An 18,587-nucleotide genomic window follows, 5' to 3' on the forward strand; every position below is an offset into this window, starting at 1 on the left:
GCCATTTCTTAAAGATATCCATAAAAAGTGTTGTTTAATGTTTGCCACAAGCCACCTGGGAGACACACCAAACATGTGGAAGAAGGTGCTCTGGTCAGATGAAACCAAAATTGAACTTTTTGGCAACAATGCAAAACGTTATGTTTGGCGTAAAAGCAACACAGCTGAACGCACCATCCCCACTGTCAAACATGGTGGTGGCAGCATCATGGTTTGGGCCTGCTTTTCTTCAGCAGGGACAGGGAAGATGGTTAAAATTGATGGGAAGATGGATGGAGCCAAATACAGGACCATTCTGGAAGAAAACCTGATGGAGTCTGCAAAAGACCTGAGACTGGGACGGAGATTTCTTGTCTTCCAACAAGACAATGATCCAAAACATAAAGCAAAATCTACAATGGAATGGTTCAAAAATAAACATATCCAGGCGTTAGAATGGCTAAGTCAAAGTCCAGACCTGAATCCAATCGAGAATCTGTGGAAAGAACTGAAAACTGCTGTTCACAAATGCTCTCCATCCAACCTCACTGAGCTCGAGCTGTTTTGCAAGGAGGAATGGGAAAAAATGTCAGTCTCTCGATGTGCAAAACTGATAGAGACATACCCCAAGTGACTTACAGCTGTAATCGCAGCAAAAGGTGGCGCTTCAAAGTATTAACTTAAGGGGGCTGAATAATTTTGCACGCCCAATTTTTCAGTTTTTGATTTGTTAAAAAAGTTTGAAATATCCAATAAATGTCGTTCCACTTCATGATTGTGTCCCACTTGTTGTTGATTCTTCACAAAAAAATACAGTTTTATATCTTTGTTTGAAGCCTGAAATGTGGCAAAAGGTCGCAAAGTTCAAGGGGGCTGAATACTTTCACAAGGCACTGTACAACCACGCGTACATACATACATACACACATACACACACACACACACACACACACACACACACACACACACACACACACACACACACACACACACACACACACACACACACACACACACACACACACACACATACAACCACTCATACATACATACATACAACCACTCATATATACATACATACATACATACATACATACATACAACCACTCATACATACATACAGAAAATCAAATCACATTTTATTTGTCACATACACATGGTTAGCAGATGTTAATGCGAGTGTAGCGAAATGCTTGTGCTTCTAGTTCCGACAATGCAGTAATAACCAACAAGTAATCTAGCTAACAATTCCAAAACTACTACCTTATAGACACAAGTGTAAGGGGATAAAGAATATGTACATAAAGATGTATGAATGAGTGATGGTACAGAGCGGCATAGGCAAGATACAGTAGATGGTATTGAGTGCAGTATATACATATGAGATGAGTATGTAAACAAAGTGGCATAGTTAAAGTGGCTAGTGATGCATGCATTACATAAAGATGCAGTAGATGATATAGAGTACAGTATATACGTATACATATGAGATGAATAATGTAGGGTATGTAAACATATTAGGTAGCATTGTTTAAAGTGGCTAGTGATATATTTTACATCATTTCCCATCAATTCCCATTATTAAAGTGGCTGGAGTTGAGTCGGTGTGTTGGCAGCAGCCACTCAATGTTAGTGGTGGCTGTTTAACAGTCTGATGGCCTTGAGAGAGAAGCTGTTTTTCAGTCTCTCGGTCCCAGCTTTGATGCACCTGTACTGACCTCGCCTTCTGGATGATAGCGGGATGAACAGGCAGTGGCTCGGGTGGTTGTTGTCCTTGATGATCTTTATGGCCTTCCTGTGACATCGGGTGGTGTAGGTGTCCTGGAGGGCAGGTAGTTTGCCCCCGGTGATGCGTTGTGCAGACCTCACTACCCTCTGGAGAGCCTTACGGTTGTGGGCGGAGCAGTTGCCGTACCAGGCGGTGATACAGCCCGACAGGATGCTCTCGATTGTGCATATGTAGAAGTTTGTGAGTGCTTTTGGTGACAAGCCAAAATTCTTCAGCCTCCTGAGGTTGAAGAGGCGCTGCTGCGCCTTCTTCACGATGCTGTCTGTGTGGGTGGACCAATTCAGTTTGTTTATGATGTGTACGCCGAGGAACTTAAAACTTACTACCCTCTCCACTACTGTTCCATCGATGTGGATAGGGGGGTATTCCCTCTGCTGTTTCCTGAAGTCCACAATCATCTCCTTAGTTTTGTTGACGTTGAGTACACATACACACTCACACTGTCTCACTCGCACCTACAGTTTTCACTCACTCACTCACTCACTCACTCACACATACAACTACACACACACTCAAACATACACTCACATTTATACACACATACACAGATGCACACACATACTCGCTCTCTCTCTCTCACACACACACTGTCACACTCAGTCTCACGCACACTTGCACATGCCCACTGGTTTACACACACACACACACACACACACACACACACACACACACACACACACACACACACACACACAGACTCACTCTCTCCCACTGGTTTACAGACTTACGCATGCACGCTGTCCAGGCAGGCCAGGCTGCTGTCATATGCAGGGCTTGGAATCCAGAAGGGGAGGGGTGAGGGAATAAGTGAGGAGCAGTGGAGAGATGGAGGGGGGCCGGCAATGTCAACAGCTCGACTCCCAACGCAGTCAGCTGAAATCCAGACCTCCATGCAGTAGCTGGGAGAGGGGGCAGCAATGCAGGCTGAGCCGGGGTATAGAGTATAACTTCACAACGCCTGAGAGACAGGACCTACTACAGAAAGAGAAGAATATAATGCAATGATAGGATGTACAAAACTTTTCCTGGGAAATTTGTAGTGTCTTTTGGGTTGTGTTGATCGACCGTGAAAAGGACAAGCCATAGGCAGCAGTCTGAAGTAGGTAGGTAACGAGACACATGACCTTCTCATTGCTCCCCGAACTCTTCCTCGCTTGTCTATGTAGCTGCACCCCGGTGCTATCGGAGGCAGTTGCAAGCGGAATGGTTTTACATGACATGTTGAGTGTGGCCAGGACAGCTTGTCAGTGCAGCACAACCTCGGTTGGTCTAGTAGGGAACCATAGACTTCTTCACCCGATCAATTACACTTTCAGGAATGCTGTTGGTGGCTAGCTGAGTAGTGAGTGGAGAGGAGAGACCCGACGGTAACAAACAGACTCAGTTGGCTGTCTTGTGATGGGAGACAGAATACAAAGATTGTGTTTTTACGGAATCTTTTGCTACGGGGGTTTTATAGGTCATAAATGGTAGCGGGGACTTGTGTGTGTGTGTGTGTGTGAAACAGAAGCAGTCTTGAAGGTAGTGCTCCGCATCGACTGGCGATGACAGCACTCTTTGAGGTGGGTTATACAGTACGTGTTATGCCCCGTGTACACTAGCATGCAATGCCGCACAGTGAATCACCGCTTCCCATTCATTTTCAATGGCCGGAAAGCAGTGAGAAGCGGAGAGAGCGGGGACCGTTGGACGGCGCAAATGGGGAATGGGAGACAGAGAAAAAGTTCAACATTTCCCAACTGGAAATCACCAGTGCAAACGGCTAAGCGATGTAGGCGATGACCAATAATATCAAGTGGTTCCCATGACAAATTTGACGCTATGCTACTCAAGGCTGGAGACTTTCTTCAGCAAAGATGGCTGACAAAAATACTAGGATGGAAAGGAGGATAGCTAGTCAGTTGTACAACTGAATGAAGCAAATGTTAGTAATTATAAATAGCTAACATTAGCCAGCTAGCTGGCTAGCTTTATGGGTGTTGTGACATGAGTATGAAATTGTAAATCGTGTTGTTTCATGTTTTAGGGCCTCCTGAAACAACCAGATACCAGGCTGTCGTCTTGTGAAACAGTGGTTGTAAAGAATCTAACGTAAACTCACTCCATTCCGTACAAATGTGCGCAACCGCAACATTCAAACGAGGCTACTAAGAAAACTAATGGGACTGTAGTGACTGCGTTGACGTCAAAATCGGGGGTGTGAACTAGGTTTCTATTCAAGCGTTGATCGACCTGGTAATGGTTCTATAGTACTGGAGAAAAGTTCAAAACTGACCCTCCGTTACATCTTGACGTGTCATGTCGTAACGGACAGCTCGCATAAAGCAACTATTTCTGTCTTACAATCTCTCTCCACCAGGTGTAGCACTTCTATCATCCTTTAAAAACAAGAAATGGACAGTGACTGGGAAAGGGGGATACCTAGTCATTTGTTGCGTCATTGAATGCGATCATCATTCTCAAAGCCGCTGTTTATTTTTAAGATTTTTAAGAGTTTCGCTTCCCCACCCGCCATTTTCACGCATTCGTTTCGCTTCTCCACCCGCCAGAAATGGGCAGCGTGGGGGTCATGTAATTGATTCTGTTGGAAAGGGGAGAAATTGTGCTTTACAATGGTATTGACATTACAGTTGATCTGGAAGTATTACATTTTTGGGGCGCTAAAGTAAGGTCAATTGAATGGACCAAGGCGATGTACAAAAGTGTGTGAGTTTGTTAGCTGATAATCCATTTTACATTTTCGAAATGTTTTTACTTACTTGAATAGGTTCTCCCAGCCATATAAGTGATTGGAAACAGGGCAGAAAAGTTTGTTTGTCACCAGAACATTTTAGAACATATTACTATTTACCTGTGAGTAAATTCATGAAATGGAGAATGGATTCAACTTTTTACCCATTTAATAATCAAACCTTCTTAGACTTGCTATGCTGAATTCTTGAATATCAATCGAACGGTATATGCTGGTATATGCTGCCAGCACTCCCACAAGTGAGCCACTCTGGGCAGCCTAAGCGACATGTGGCAATTTACTGTGTGCTAGTGTACATGAACCATAAGGCTATCTGCCTGCAGATAGTCAGTCTTTTTACAGTTCGACACATTCATTTGTTTCAAAATTATCATGCCTCTTAGGCATACAAAGCAGTTAAGGAAGATGCTGATCAGTTGAAAATGTAGCTGTGGGGGCACTCATTGGAACGTCTGGGGTGGCAAAAGGAACATTCCATATTTCCTGTATGGGAATTCTGGGATCCATATAATGGTTCCTGGTACATTTGGAATTTCAGGAATAGAGCTTGCCAGCTTGTAGTCCTAAAACCCGGATATGAGTTACCTCTGGGTCGTTCAGCCATCCCTATGGGAAAAATGGCTGAATGGCGAAGGGTTTTGGAATAAACCCTGAAAATAAGGTCTAACTAAGGTTAACACACGCTTAATAAGAGATCTTATACATTTTGTAAAATTTGATTTGATTCTGAGATAATAGCAGTCAACTTTTATGAATTATGAAGCCTTTAGGTGCTTTGTGTTTTTAAGTACGTAAATTCTTCAAAATTCACAAAAGGTGACTTTAGCTGATGAAGATGATCTAATTTGTCCAATGAACCATGGTGTATTTAGTGCCTACAAAAAGACTCCATTAGTGTTTCTCTTTATTGAGGGAGGATGTCACTATTTTTGTCCAATACCTGGGCTGATCTTTATCAATCATCAAGTCAGCCTTTTGACCTATGTTATGGCCCATTATCCTATTGCTAACTTGGTGAAGTCCCACTTTGGAACTTCCATTTACTGTGTAGCTTTGCTTCTTGAGGCTTGATTGCAGGGTGTAACTCCACAACAGTGGCAAGGTCTCCCAGGAATGCTAATGCTGTTTGGGAAGGCTTTAAGAATACTAAGCACTGTCAGTGCCACATTTTCCCTCTTGGGAAACCAATACTTTATGGCAGCTCTCCCCAACATAAACACACTTTCTCCTTTCCCCCCGGAGTTTCTCATTTAGAGAATTAGGGAGGCTCTGCCTTGCATCTTTCCCCTTTCCCCAGCTGCAGCTGCAGCTATCCCGGAGAGAGGACTTCACCTCGCTCATAAATCCCCCAAGCGTCAAAAGCACTGTGATTAAAGTTCATGCATCAGCCCTGCACATTTCCACCTGTGGAATCAGTTAGGGATACCTGTTGTGGCTCTGCCTGGGCCCAATAGTTTGTAGGGGGTAAAATTCCAAATGGATCCCACAACCTCTTTTGCTTGAAAAGATGGGCCATCCTATTTCAGATGTTAATGGAGATTCAGTTGCAGAAGAATAACTGTTTTTGCCTCGTAAGAACGCTCATTCTAATTAATTTAGACAATGTCTGTTTGCTGAACAATTGAGACCAATGACAGTGTGTATTTTCACCCTGCTGGAGCAATGTTATTTTTTTTGCAACGTGGCTTTGGTAATATATTGCTAGGCTATATCTCTGTTTTGATTGAAGCTATTCATACAGGCGAAGAGACAAATGACTGCATTTTTCTGTATGAGCTAAAGAATCACACGTAAGCAGAGTGACATGTCTAAAAGATTGAGTGTTTGACGGCATTAGTGAAAGATGAGGAGCTACAGCCAGGCCCCTGCAGTCGGCTCTCATAGGTTTTCATTTTTTGTCATCCATTACGGATGCATGAACTACTCTCCCAGGATTAGAGGAGTGGGTGGGTGGGAGGGAGAATGAGCGACTAACAGCTTTCAATCATCTCAACCCTGCTGCTCAATTGAGGTTTAAACTACGTCCTCATTTGCAGAGCGAGGGAGAGACTTCTAAGACAGTCATCGTCAATGTAGTTGTTAAATATGTTTACATCTCTTGAAATAATAGTATTATCATTTTACTGTGTATATGTATTTGGTACTGTTGCTACAGTATCAGTATTTTAGGGTGTTCACAGTTAGATTGTCTGCAGGGGGAGCACAGTAGAATTGCCCGCTAACTGGAAGTTCCCTAATCGTGTGTGTGAAAAGGCGGCCATTGTATTTGTGCCAGTGACACACTTTTGGGGCTTATGATGTATAAGCATATCTCTACTGTACAGTGCGTCAATTCAGAGAAGAACTTCACTGGAGGCTATTTTAGAGCCAGCCCCTTCAGAAGCCATTACCATGCATGCTGCTATAATGGTCCAAGATGAACATTCCAGACATTACCCACAAGCTCTGCAGCTGTTAACCTTTGACCCCTGCGAAGATGTGGCAAAGCTATAAACAATGTGCAATATGGAGTGCGCAGAGCCGTTGACCATTCACGTCCACAGACAAGACTGCACTCATGTCTATGGCACTTTGTTCCATGGGAACCCCTCAAAACCAGAATTTCTAGCCGGGGCTACACAGTCCTTAGACCTGCCATTGCTACAGCAAACTGACAAAACATATCCACTGAAAATAGCAGAGCGGGACCAGATAGTTTATTTGGCATTTATAAAAATGTAAGTCATTGGTTATTAGCTGTTAAGTCAATGTTTTTGTTTCATTTGGAGTCCAAGGGTAAGCCTTTTACCACCCAAGACTGTCCGGCACTTCCCAGACCTTGTGTTGTTTAGGTGACAGAGCCCATGAAAATGTCTGCTTCCCTCCAAACAGGATCGAGACTAGACTACATAACATTTGAGGGAATGAATGTTTGAGGAACATTTCAGTATGATGCTCAGTCTTTCCCCTCTACTGGAGATTCTCGGTTTCACCCTCTTTAGTTGTATCACTGCCAAAAAAGGTGTACTGTGTATTTTTTTTCCCCAGCCTCCCGAGTGGTGCAGCCGTCTATGCCACTGCATCGCAGAGCGTGATGCTTCACTACAGTCCCGGGTTCGATCCCAGGCTGTGTCACAACCGGCCGTGACCGGGAGACCCATGAGGAGGCTCATAATTGGCCCAGCGTCGTCTGGGTTAGGGAAGGGTTTGACCGGCTGGGATTTCCTTGTCCCATCGTGCTCTAGCGGCTCCTTGTGGCGGGCCGGGTGCCTGCAATCTGACTTCGGTCGCTGGTTGGACGGTGTTTCCTCCCACAAATTGGTGCGGCTGGCTTCCGGGTTAAGCGAGCAGCGTGTCAAGAAGCAGCGGGGCTTGGCAGGGTCGTGTTTCGAAGGACAAATGGCTCTCGACCTTTGCCTCTCCCGAGTCCGTAGGGGAGTTGCAGTGATGTAACTACCAATTGGATAACATGAAATTGGGGAGAAATAGTGGTGAAAGTACAAATATATATATGTGTGTGTGTGTGTGTGTGTGTATACACTGCTCAAAAAATGAATGAATGAATGAACGAATGAATGAAATATTTTTATTAAATACTTTTTTCTTTACATAGTTGAATGTGCTGACAACAAAATCACACAAATTATCAATGGAAATCAAATGTATCAACCCATGGAGGTCTGGATTTGGAGTCACACTCAAAATAAGTGGAAAACCACACTACAGGCTGATCCAACTTTGATGTAATGTCCTTAAAACAAGTCAAAATGAGGCTCAGTAGTGTGTGTGTGTGGCCTCCACTTGCCTGTATGACCTCCCTACAACGCCTGGGCATGCTCCTGATGAGGTGGCGGGTGGTCTCCTGAGGGATCTCCTCCCAGACCTGGACTAAAGCATCCGCCAACTCCTGGACAGTCTGTGGTGCGTTGGTAGATGGAGCGAGACATGATGTCCCAGATGTGCTCAATTGGATTCAGGTCTGGGGAATGGGCGGGCCAGTCCATAGCATCAATGCCTTCCTCTTGCAGGAACTGCTGACACACTCCAGCCACATCAGGTCTAGCATTGTCTTGCATTAGGAGGAACCCAGGGCCAACCGCACCAGCATATGGTCTCACAAGGGGTCTGAGGATCTCATCTCAGTAGGCTACCTCTGGCGAGCACATGGAGGGCTGTGCGGCCCCCCAAAGAAATGCCACCCCACACCATGACTGACCCACCGCCAAACCGGTCATGCTGGATGTTGCAGGCAGCAGAACGTTCTCCACGGCGTCTCCAGACTCTGTCACGTCTGTCACATGTGCTCAGTGTGAACCTGCTTTCATCTGTGAAGAGCACAGGGCGCCAGTGGCAAATTTGCCAATCTTGGTGTTCTCTGGCAAATGCCAAACGTCTTGCACGGTGTTGGGCTGTAAGCACAACCCCCACCTCTGGACGTCGGGCCCTCATACCACCCTCATGGAGTCTGTTTCTGACCGTTTGAGCAGACACATGCACATTTGTGGCCTGCTGGAGGTCATTTTGCAGGGCTCTGGCAGTGCTCCTCCTGCTCCCCCTTGCACAAAGGCGGAGGTAGCGGTCCTGCTGCTGGGTTGTTGCCCTCCTACGGGCTCCTCCACGTCTCCTGATGTACTGGCCTGTCTCCTGGTAGCGCCTCCATGCTCTGGACACTACGCTGACAGACACAGCAAACCTTCTTGCCACAGCTCGCATTGATGTGCCATCCTGGATGAGCTGCACTACCTGAGCCACTTGAATGGGTTGTAGACTCCGTCTCATGCTACCACTAGAGTGAAAGCACCGCCAGCATTCAAAAGTGACCAAAACATCAGCCAGGAAGCATAGGAACTGAGACGTGGTCTGTGGTCACCACCTGCAGAACCACTCCTTTATTGGGGGTGTCTTGCTAATTGCCTATAATGTCCACCTGTTGTCTATTCCATTTGCACAACAGCATGTGAAAACAACTATGAAATAACAAATGGAATCATGTAATAACCAACAAAGCGTTCAACATATTTTTTATTTAAGATTCTTCAAAGTAGCCACCCTTTGCCAAGAGTGTGCAAAGTTGTCATGAAGGCATTCTCTAAATCAGCTTCACCTGGAATGCTTTTCCAACTGTCTTGAAGGAGTTCCTTCATATGCTGAGCACTTAATGGCTGCTTTTCCTTCACTCTGCGTTCCAACTCATCCCAAACCATCTTGATTGGTCGGGTGATTGTGGAGGCCAGGTTCTTATGCAGCACTCCATCACTCCCCTTCTTGGTGAAATAGCCCTTACATAAGCCTGGAGTTGTGTTGGGTTATTTTGTATTTTCTATAACCTTTTATTTAATAAGGCAAGTCAGTTAAGGCAAATATATGATTTTACAATGATGATAGTCCCTCTAGGAGCAAACCAGATGGGATGGCGTATCGCTGCAGAATGCTGTGGTAGCCATGCTGGTTAAAAACTTCTTGCGACTAGGGGGCGCTATTTTAATATTTGGATGAAAAAGTTCCCGTTTTAAACAAGATATATTTTGTCACGAAAAGATGCTCGACTATGCATATAATTGACAGCTTTGGATAGAAAACACTCTGACATTTCCAAAACTGCAAAGATATTGTCTGTGAGTGCAACAGAACTGATGTTACAGGCGAAACCCAGATAAACATCCAATCAGGATGTGCCTCATTTTTTGAAACCGCCTCATGCCAATGACTCCTTATATGGCTGTGAATGAGCTACGAATGAGCTTACGTTTCCTACGTATTCCCCAAGGTGTCTACAGCATTGTGATGTCTTTTTACGCATTTCTGTTGCAGAATAGCCATAAGGGACCATATTTAGCAAGTTGTCACATGGTGTCTCCCGCAGAAAATCTTGCGTATAATACTGAGGTAGCCATTTTTGCAATCGCTTCTTATGAGAAACCAATTGCCTCGATGGATATATTATAGAATAATAATGTTAAAAACACCTTGAGGATTGATCCTAAACAACGTTTGCTGTGTTTCTGTCGATATTATGGAGCTAATTTGTAAAAAAGTTTGGCGTTGTAGTGATTTTAGCATTTTCTGGTCGATTTCTCAGCCAAGCATGATGAACAAACTGGAGCTATTTCGCCTACAAAAAATAATCTTTTTGGAAAAAAGGAACATTTGCTATCTAACTTGGAGTCTCCTGAGTGAAAATATCTGAAGTTCTTCAAAGGTAAATTATTTAATACGATTGCTTTTCTTATTTTCGTGAAAATGTTGCCTGCTGCCAGCATAGCCTAGCATAGCATTATGGCATGATAAACTTACACAAATGCTCGTCTAGCGTTGGCTGTAAAGCATATTTTGAAAATCTGAGATGACAATGTGATTAACAAACGGGTAAGCTTGTGTTTTCAATATATTTCATTTGCGAATTTCATGGATAGGAAGATTTTGTAGGAAGATTTATGTCCGCTGCGTAATGCTAATTCGTTTGGGGCTATGATTACGCTCCCGGATCCGGGATGGGTAGATCAGAGAGGTTAATTGTGCCTTGAATTCTAAATAAATCACTGACAGTGTCACCAGCGACGCAAACCCACACCATCACACCTCCTCCTCCATGCTTCACAGTGGTAACTACACATGTGGAGATCTTAGGTGTTCACCTACTCTGCATCTCACAAAGACACAGCGGTTAGAACCAAAAATCAAAAATTTGGGCTCATCAGACCAAAGGACAGATTTCCATCAGTCTAATGTCCATTGCTCATGTTTCTTTGCCCAAGCAAGTCTCTTCTTCTTATTTGCGTCCTTAAGTAGTGATTTCTTTGCAGCAAATCGACCATGAAGGCCTGATTCACGGTCTCTTCTGAGCAGTTGATGTTGAGATGTGTCTGAGGCTGGTAACTCTGTCCTCTGCAGCAGAGGTAACTCTGGGTCTTCTTGGTCCTGTGGCGGTCCCCATGAGAGCCAGTTTCATCATAGCACTTGATGGTTTTTCCGACTGCACTTGAAGAAACTTTCAAAGTTCTTGACATTTTCCTGATTGATTGACCTTCATGTCTTAAAATAATGATGGACTGTCATTTCTCTTTGCTTATTTGAGCTGTTCTTGCCATAATATGAACTTGGTGTTTTAACAAATAGGGCTGTCTTCTGTATACCACCCCTACCTTGTCACAACACAACTGATTGGCTCAAACACATTAAGAAGGGAAGAAATTCCACAAATGAACTTTTAACAATGCACAACTGTTAATTGAAATGCATTCCAGGTGTCTACCTCATGAAGCTGGTTGAGAGAATGCCAAGAGTGTGCAAAGCTGTCATAAAGGCAAAGGATGGCTATTTAAAGAATCTCAAATATAAAATATTTGATTTATATTTAAAGTTTTTTTTGGTTACTACATGTGCCATGTGCCATGTTTTAGGTTCTGGTCCAGCTAGGGCTGGTGACTGCCACTAATGCCCTCTCTGACAAAATAAGAATCAGAATAAAAAATCGATTTCACACTGCAGGGGAGAACTCTGGGATTTGAGGGAAAGGGATGACAGGAATTGTGTTTCAGTCGGAGCCCTGTTAATATGTGGGAATGTAAGGGCCCATGGGATGCCGGCGTGCCTGCCTTTCAACTATAGCTCCAGTATTAATAGCAGAGATATCCCAGTGATTCAGTCTATTTGGGGGAAACGACTGTGCCAATGCAAAGTGGGTCAACTGTATGGCCATCAGAACTCGGACTTGACATTGTCTCGTGCCACCATCAACCTCTCCACTAGATTAAACCAACCACCGGAAGGAGAGTCTTAACAAATTATCTTAAGAGTATTATCAGGCTGTTGTTCCATATTAATGTTGGACTGAAACCTAGTGGTACACTATACAGGGAATAGGGTGACAATTTGGACGAAACGAACTCTCAGAGGAAGCCCATTATGAAATATCAGTGGATACAATAACAATAGTGTAATCTTTTGAGTGCATTCATAGAAATGTGTCTCTATCCATAGTCTCTTTCTGGCAAGCCTAGATCTACCAAAAGCTGGATCTGTTTTATAAACTGCAATGCAAATGAAAAATGTCTCGACCCAAATGTTATTGCGTTTTCTTTTGGGAAAGTCTGGAAGCAATCCAGCAATAGCTGCTAACAATTATTTCAATGAATAGTCACTAATAATGGTTAACTTGTCTTGAACCATTCTGAAGTGGATTTCCTGTTTTTGTGGAGTGTAATGGTTCCCCTTCCATCTATTGACTGGAGCTCTATTGCTTATTTTCAAAGAAAACTGTATGGATTCATAAATTCCTAAAATAACTGGCATTCTCTCGAGAAAACTTTATGTTTCAGAAATAAATATGTGATTTCTTAAATACATTTAAGAACTGTGCCAGTACCCCAGCGTTTCCCTATTCATTTAGCAGCGGAAAATAATCCTAAGGGAAACACTATTGTAGCCTATTGACCCATTTTTACTGTAGTTTCCATGTTTTTTTGTATGTTGCTCTTATATTTCTAAAAAACTTGGTACTGTAGTCCAAAGTGATGAACTGTACTGTCCAAAGAAATGGATCTGAAACTGGGAAGGACCACATTGCCTTTTTTTTTCGCTTAAGAAAAATACATTTTTTAAATGTTGTACATTTCTAGATGTAGAACCTGGTTTTACTGTCCCAGAAGATGCAGACTGTCTGAATGGATGCTTTTGAATTGGCCAGTTGAATAGGTTTTCAGTAGCAAATACCAAGTCCTCTTCGTGTTTTCCTTTATCTGATCAAGGGAAGAGGAAGTAATTGAGGGAGAAAGTGAGCAAGAGCGAGGGAAGGATAGAGGGAGGGGAGAATTTCCAATCTTCAGATCCTTTGCTCATCCTGGTAGAGGCCCTTCGGGACAGATATGGGCAGACGGGCACGTCACACTCACACACACAACCTTATCAGCAGTCACTCAAAACCCTGAGGCATTCTAGGGGTGGAGGCAGGGGGCCATAGAGGCAGCTTGGGGCATAACCTAATCTCTGTACCTTAACTATAGACAGAGCAGACTCAAATGTTTTTTTGACAACATCCTGTTGATTTCAGGTCAAGTTAGAGTAAAACATGTTAAAGATTCTAATATAATACTTGTTGAATTGATTTGTTGGTGTGCCACTCAATGTAACCAAGACACTTCTGGAAAGGAGTCATGCTATCACTGCTAAAATTAACCGCCCTCAGATTTAGCCTACACACACGTGCCCTAAAAGTGAAAGGGAAAATATTTAACGTTGCACACATTGAAAAATATCCTGGCCTGCAGCGTTCACAACAACCCTACAGGGCCCCTCCAGAATTGTCCAAACTAAATCCTCTTTCCCATTATTTCAGACGAGGACGCCGGCCTGTCATTGACCTAAAATGGTCTCTTTAAATGGTCACATCCGTCCAAGAAATGTCTCAGTGTAAACATACAGGCCCCACCTAATTTACTTTAACTACTGCAGAGCAAACATTTAAAGGCTTTTGTGCCACCTAAACCCATCCAACTTGAACACTCACGTTTTCGTATCGTTCTCGTTATTTTAGTTATTGTGGTACAAATGTTTAGGGGCGATTCTGTGGGAAAGTCAACCTGAGCATCATTTTTAAAATGAAACAACTTTCATACTTGTCCTTAATGCCTTGCATACACTACACAACTTCTAAAATTATTACACAATTATTTCCTAGTTGGTCCTGCCCTGCGTAGTGTGCACATTATTATGTGCAGAAACATTAAAAAAAAGAGACGGAGGCGCAGAACGTGGAGCTGCAAATGGGCATAAGTGGACAGTTTGGCATAAGTGGACAATATGGACTTTCTATTTTACAGAGGGAACTGGAGGTAAATATAAAACATTTCATATTGAAACGTCAGCTGTGTTCTCTCCACTGCTCCATCAGTCTGTCTTCCATAACCTCAGTTCCACACGTTGCTTTCCTCTTCACCATCATTGTTTTGGTCTCAAACGCTGAGTGCTCATTGGCTATTGGCAGTAGTCCTTTCCCAATCGCATTGTGGCACTGCTCATTCTACAAGATGCATGACCAAGATATCTGACAGAAAAAGGGGTCTAGAGAACGGAACAGCCATAGTCGGTGTCTTTGACCCACTCAAACTACACGAGTCCCCCGATGTACTGATCCTAGACCAAGTTCATTGAATTTCACCCTGATCATGAAAATGTATCGGGGGCAGCAAAAACGTGGCAAATCCCTGTAGTGTATGCCCAGCATTAGGTGTACATGTTTCAGTGCAGGCTTTATTCGACCAATTTGCTTTATTTCTTCCACATGCCAATATTTACAAGTCTGCCTTTTTGGGCATACACTCCCCCCAAGGGCTACTGTAGACACACACATTAAATGTTTCATTTATATTTTGTCCATTCTATGAAACATTAAGGTAGAGGTTTTGCGTCCAAATGCCTCATCCATAATGCTGGAATCGCCCTCAGCGATAGTTCCAATTTCACCAAAACGTCAACTCCCTTGTCCTGCCTTCATCCTCTTGATGAAACCTGCCCTGAGAAACCAGTGATGCATACATACAGTAATGTGAGCTCGTCATTGCTAGCCATGTCCACATGCCATTTAGCAGACACTTTTATCCAAAGTGATTGCATGCACACTGTACATTTTCGTATCGGTGGCCCCAGCTGGAATCAAACCCAGAACCCTAGTGTTGCAAGCACCTTGCTCTACCAACTGCTTTTCCACACGGTACAAAATGTCCAGGACTGTAACCGTTGGCCTCCAATGCATTACCTTAGACGCTAACATAACTGATTAGCTGCACAACATTGGCCTCTGACCCTGACAGGGAAGACTGATGTGTAGGGTTAGGATTTCCAAAGGGGCTCCATAGTGACCTCAGTGGGTGGAACACAAAGGTTGCATGGTCCCAAGGGTGAAGATGTTTCCAGTGGCCCATTCATGACCAGAGATTTGTCTCCAAGCCAGAGAGGGTAGGAATTGGGGGTTTATCCATTAGTCATTGGACGGACGGACAGTAAAAAGGGGTGTAGGTACATTTGAGAGGGCATGTCTGTCTGGGGAATTGCCTGCCAAATGTCCCAGACATGGTAGAGCATGGGTGGAATAGGCATTGTGGTGCTCATGTGAATTTCCTTTCTTTTTTGGCTTCAGACCAATTCCTATTCTCACTTAAAACATATCGACTTCACCAAGTACTTGAAAAGTTGATATTTTCAAATAAACTACAAAATACATATATTTTCTGCCCAGGTCTGACACATACACTACATACACACAATACTAGGGGCATGGGAATACTGCACTGAATGAATGACATTTTCTTGTCAAATCGCCAATTGGCAACCCATCCTTTATGGGATTAATTGACACATAACCAAACATTACAATAATATATATAATATATATATACACACATATACACACATATACACACACACACTGTGTATATATACACATACATACAGTTCATACATAACATATACCATACAGACAAATAAATACCATTTGTTTACCATCAACATCAGCGGTGTGTGCACTCCAGCATGTTCTGCTAATTAGCGCTGCATTCCCAGCCCCTATGCCAACCTCATGCCAACCCCATAATCTATGTCTGTATCTGTTGACATAGGCATGCATGTGCCAGCAAGGCACAGCCCCCCTCCCCACCAATTTTTGGTTACTAAGCCACCTGTACCCTCCTCGCCCCGGTGCAACCTGTAGACTGACATTCTTTATCAGGGCTAGAACAATGTGTGGTAAGTGTCTAGCATTTCTGTCTCACCATGACAGTCTCTCTTGCTCTCTTTGTCTCCTCTCTTTTCAATTCAAACTTGCTTTATTGGCCCAACATTCAGGCACTATGTTTTGCCAAAGCATACAAAACATTTACAATACAAGACATATAGATGGAAAGAAAAACATGAATGAGAGTGTGTTGTCTTCAAAAGTGGAGGGGGGGAGGGGGTGGTGTTGTGTCTCGGTTGCTGCGTAGCTTGCTCCCACAGTATTTTGTAGGCAATGTGGGAGTATCAGTTTTGTGTAGTAATTAAGTGTCTGTGTGTTCAAATAATAATACGTAATGATTTTCATCCAAAGAATAGTGTGTGTGTCCCTCTCGATCTCCCTCCCTTAACCTCAACCAGTACTCCCAGACCAGAAAATGCCAGAGCTTCAATCACAACACAACATTTTATGGGTATGCTTGTAATCGTTAACTGGGGACTGGGGAGTTTTTCAGGATGAAAAATATACAGAATGGACCTATTTTTAAAGGCACACGTAGCCTACATATCAATACATACACACAAACTATCTAGGTCAAATAGGAGAGAGGAGTTGTGTGTTAGGTGTTTATATGTTTTTTAAAACCAGGTTTGCTGTATATTTAAGCACTATGAGATGTTCCATGCAATAATGCCTCTATATAATACTGTACGCTTTCTTGAATTTGTTCTGGGTTTGGGGACTGTGAAAAGACTCCTGGTGGCATGTCTGGTGGGGTAAGTGTGTTTCAGAGCTGTGTGTAAGTTGACTCTGTAAACAATTTGGGATTTTCAACACATTAATGTTTCTTATAAAAAGAAGTGATGTAGTCAGTCTCTCCTCAACTCTCAGCCAAGAGAAACTGGCATGCATAGTGTTTATATCAGCCCTCTGATTACAATGAAGAGCAAGACGTGCCACTCTGTTCTGTGCCAGCTGCAGCTTAACTAGAGGTGTGTTCGAATACTCATACTAGCTGTACTAACCATACTATTTGTGATTTAAACTGTGTATGTAGTATGCTTATTGGTCATAATATGGATATAGTTAGTATGCCAAAAGTTCCCGGATGTCATACTACTTTCGCCAAAGTACGAAGTATACAAGCAGTGGACACTATTTCTGTGCTTTTAGGGCCCATAATGCAATTCTTCCGAAAATGGGTGTGGCTTCACAATGTTTTCATATTTGAAGAAAATGGCAGAATAACTGATGAATTTACGAACACTCAACACCCATTGAATGTGACCGGGGTCAGTAAACGTTGGCAAAAAAGCATAATTAATTTGTTGCCAGCTTCACTGTTAGTCACCAACACTTTGGATAACATGAAAACAGCCTCACCAGCTCTGCTAGTGCAAGTAATTGTAGTTAAAGTTAACTTGTTCTCAACTTGCCTACCTGGTTAAATAAAGTGAAATAAAAAAAAAAGGAAAGTAAAATGGTCAGGGTGAGGTGTTCTCTCATTTGTTTCTGGAAGTAGCTAGCAAGTTAGCCAGTTAGCTTGGGTGATTGACTGCCATTGTGAGGTCAGAACACTCAGATCATCCCTACTTCTCGGCCAGAGGGTCCAGTATGCACTCTGAACACTGAGCGAAACGCTCTGAATTTACCCAGAGGGCACTCTGGCACTCCAGATTGAATTTACGAACACACGCGAAGTCATAAGATGTCTAGCTAGTAATCTGTTATGCTAACAGGCTATCAAGAGGTTGCATAGCAACAGCATCAACTTCCGGTAGACAGGCGAAGCGCTAAGAATACAGGTAATACAGTGATTGAATGAGGGTATGAGACTTGAGTTGAGGTGTTCAGAGGCTTGACTTCAGTGCAGGACTTGACTGGGAAGACAAATAACAATAACACAACACACTACACAGTTAGACAAAAGAGCTAAGAACGAGTTAGTCTAATCAAGGAGTAAGTCATTGTTATAATCAAATGAAATCAAATTGTATTAGTCACATGCGCCAAATACAATAGGTGTAGACCTTACAGTGAAATGCTTAATTACGAGCCCCTAACAAACAATGCAGTTTAAAAATACAGATAAGAGACAAAAGTAACATGTAATTAAAGAGCAGCAGTAAATAACAATAGCGAGACTATATACAGGGGGGTACCGATACAGAGTCAATGTGCGGGGGCACCGGTTATTTGAGGTAGTATGTACATGTAGGTAGAGTTATTAAAGTGACTATGCATAGATGACAACGGAGAGTAGCCAGCAGTGTAGAAGAGGGGGTGTTGGGGGGGGGGGGGACTGCATATAGTCTGAGTAGCCATTTGATGAGATGTTCAGGAGTCTTATGGCTTGGGGGTAGAAACTGTTTAGAAGCCTC

General features: G+C 43.2%; 1 protein-coding gene across 3 annotated transcripts in view; it reads left to right on the forward strand.

Moving 5' to 3' along the window:
* Nucleotides 1–18,587, forward strand: part of daam2 (dishevelled associated activator of morphogenesis 2) — a 226,716-nt gene that overhangs the window by 68,414 nt on the left and 139,715 nt on the right. The window contains exon 1 of one of the 3 annotated variants that reach the window (XM_036963289.1): nucleotides 2,461–2,871. The exons of the other annotated variants lie outside the window; for them this stretch is intronic. The gene's annotated coding sequence lies outside the window, so the exon portion shown is untranslated. Of the gene's footprint in view, nucleotides 1–2,460; nucleotides 2,872–18,587 lie in introns of those variants that run through there. 3 annotated transcript variants of the gene reach the window in all.

Source organism: Oncorhynchus mykiss, chromosome 26, assembly GCF_013265735.2.
Source record: "Oncorhynchus mykiss isolate Arlee chromosome 26, USDA_OmykA_1.1, whole genome shotgun sequence".
In the NCBI taxonomy this organism is placed as follows: Eukaryota; Metazoa; Chordata; class Actinopteri; order Salmoniformes; family Salmonidae; genus Oncorhynchus; species Oncorhynchus mykiss.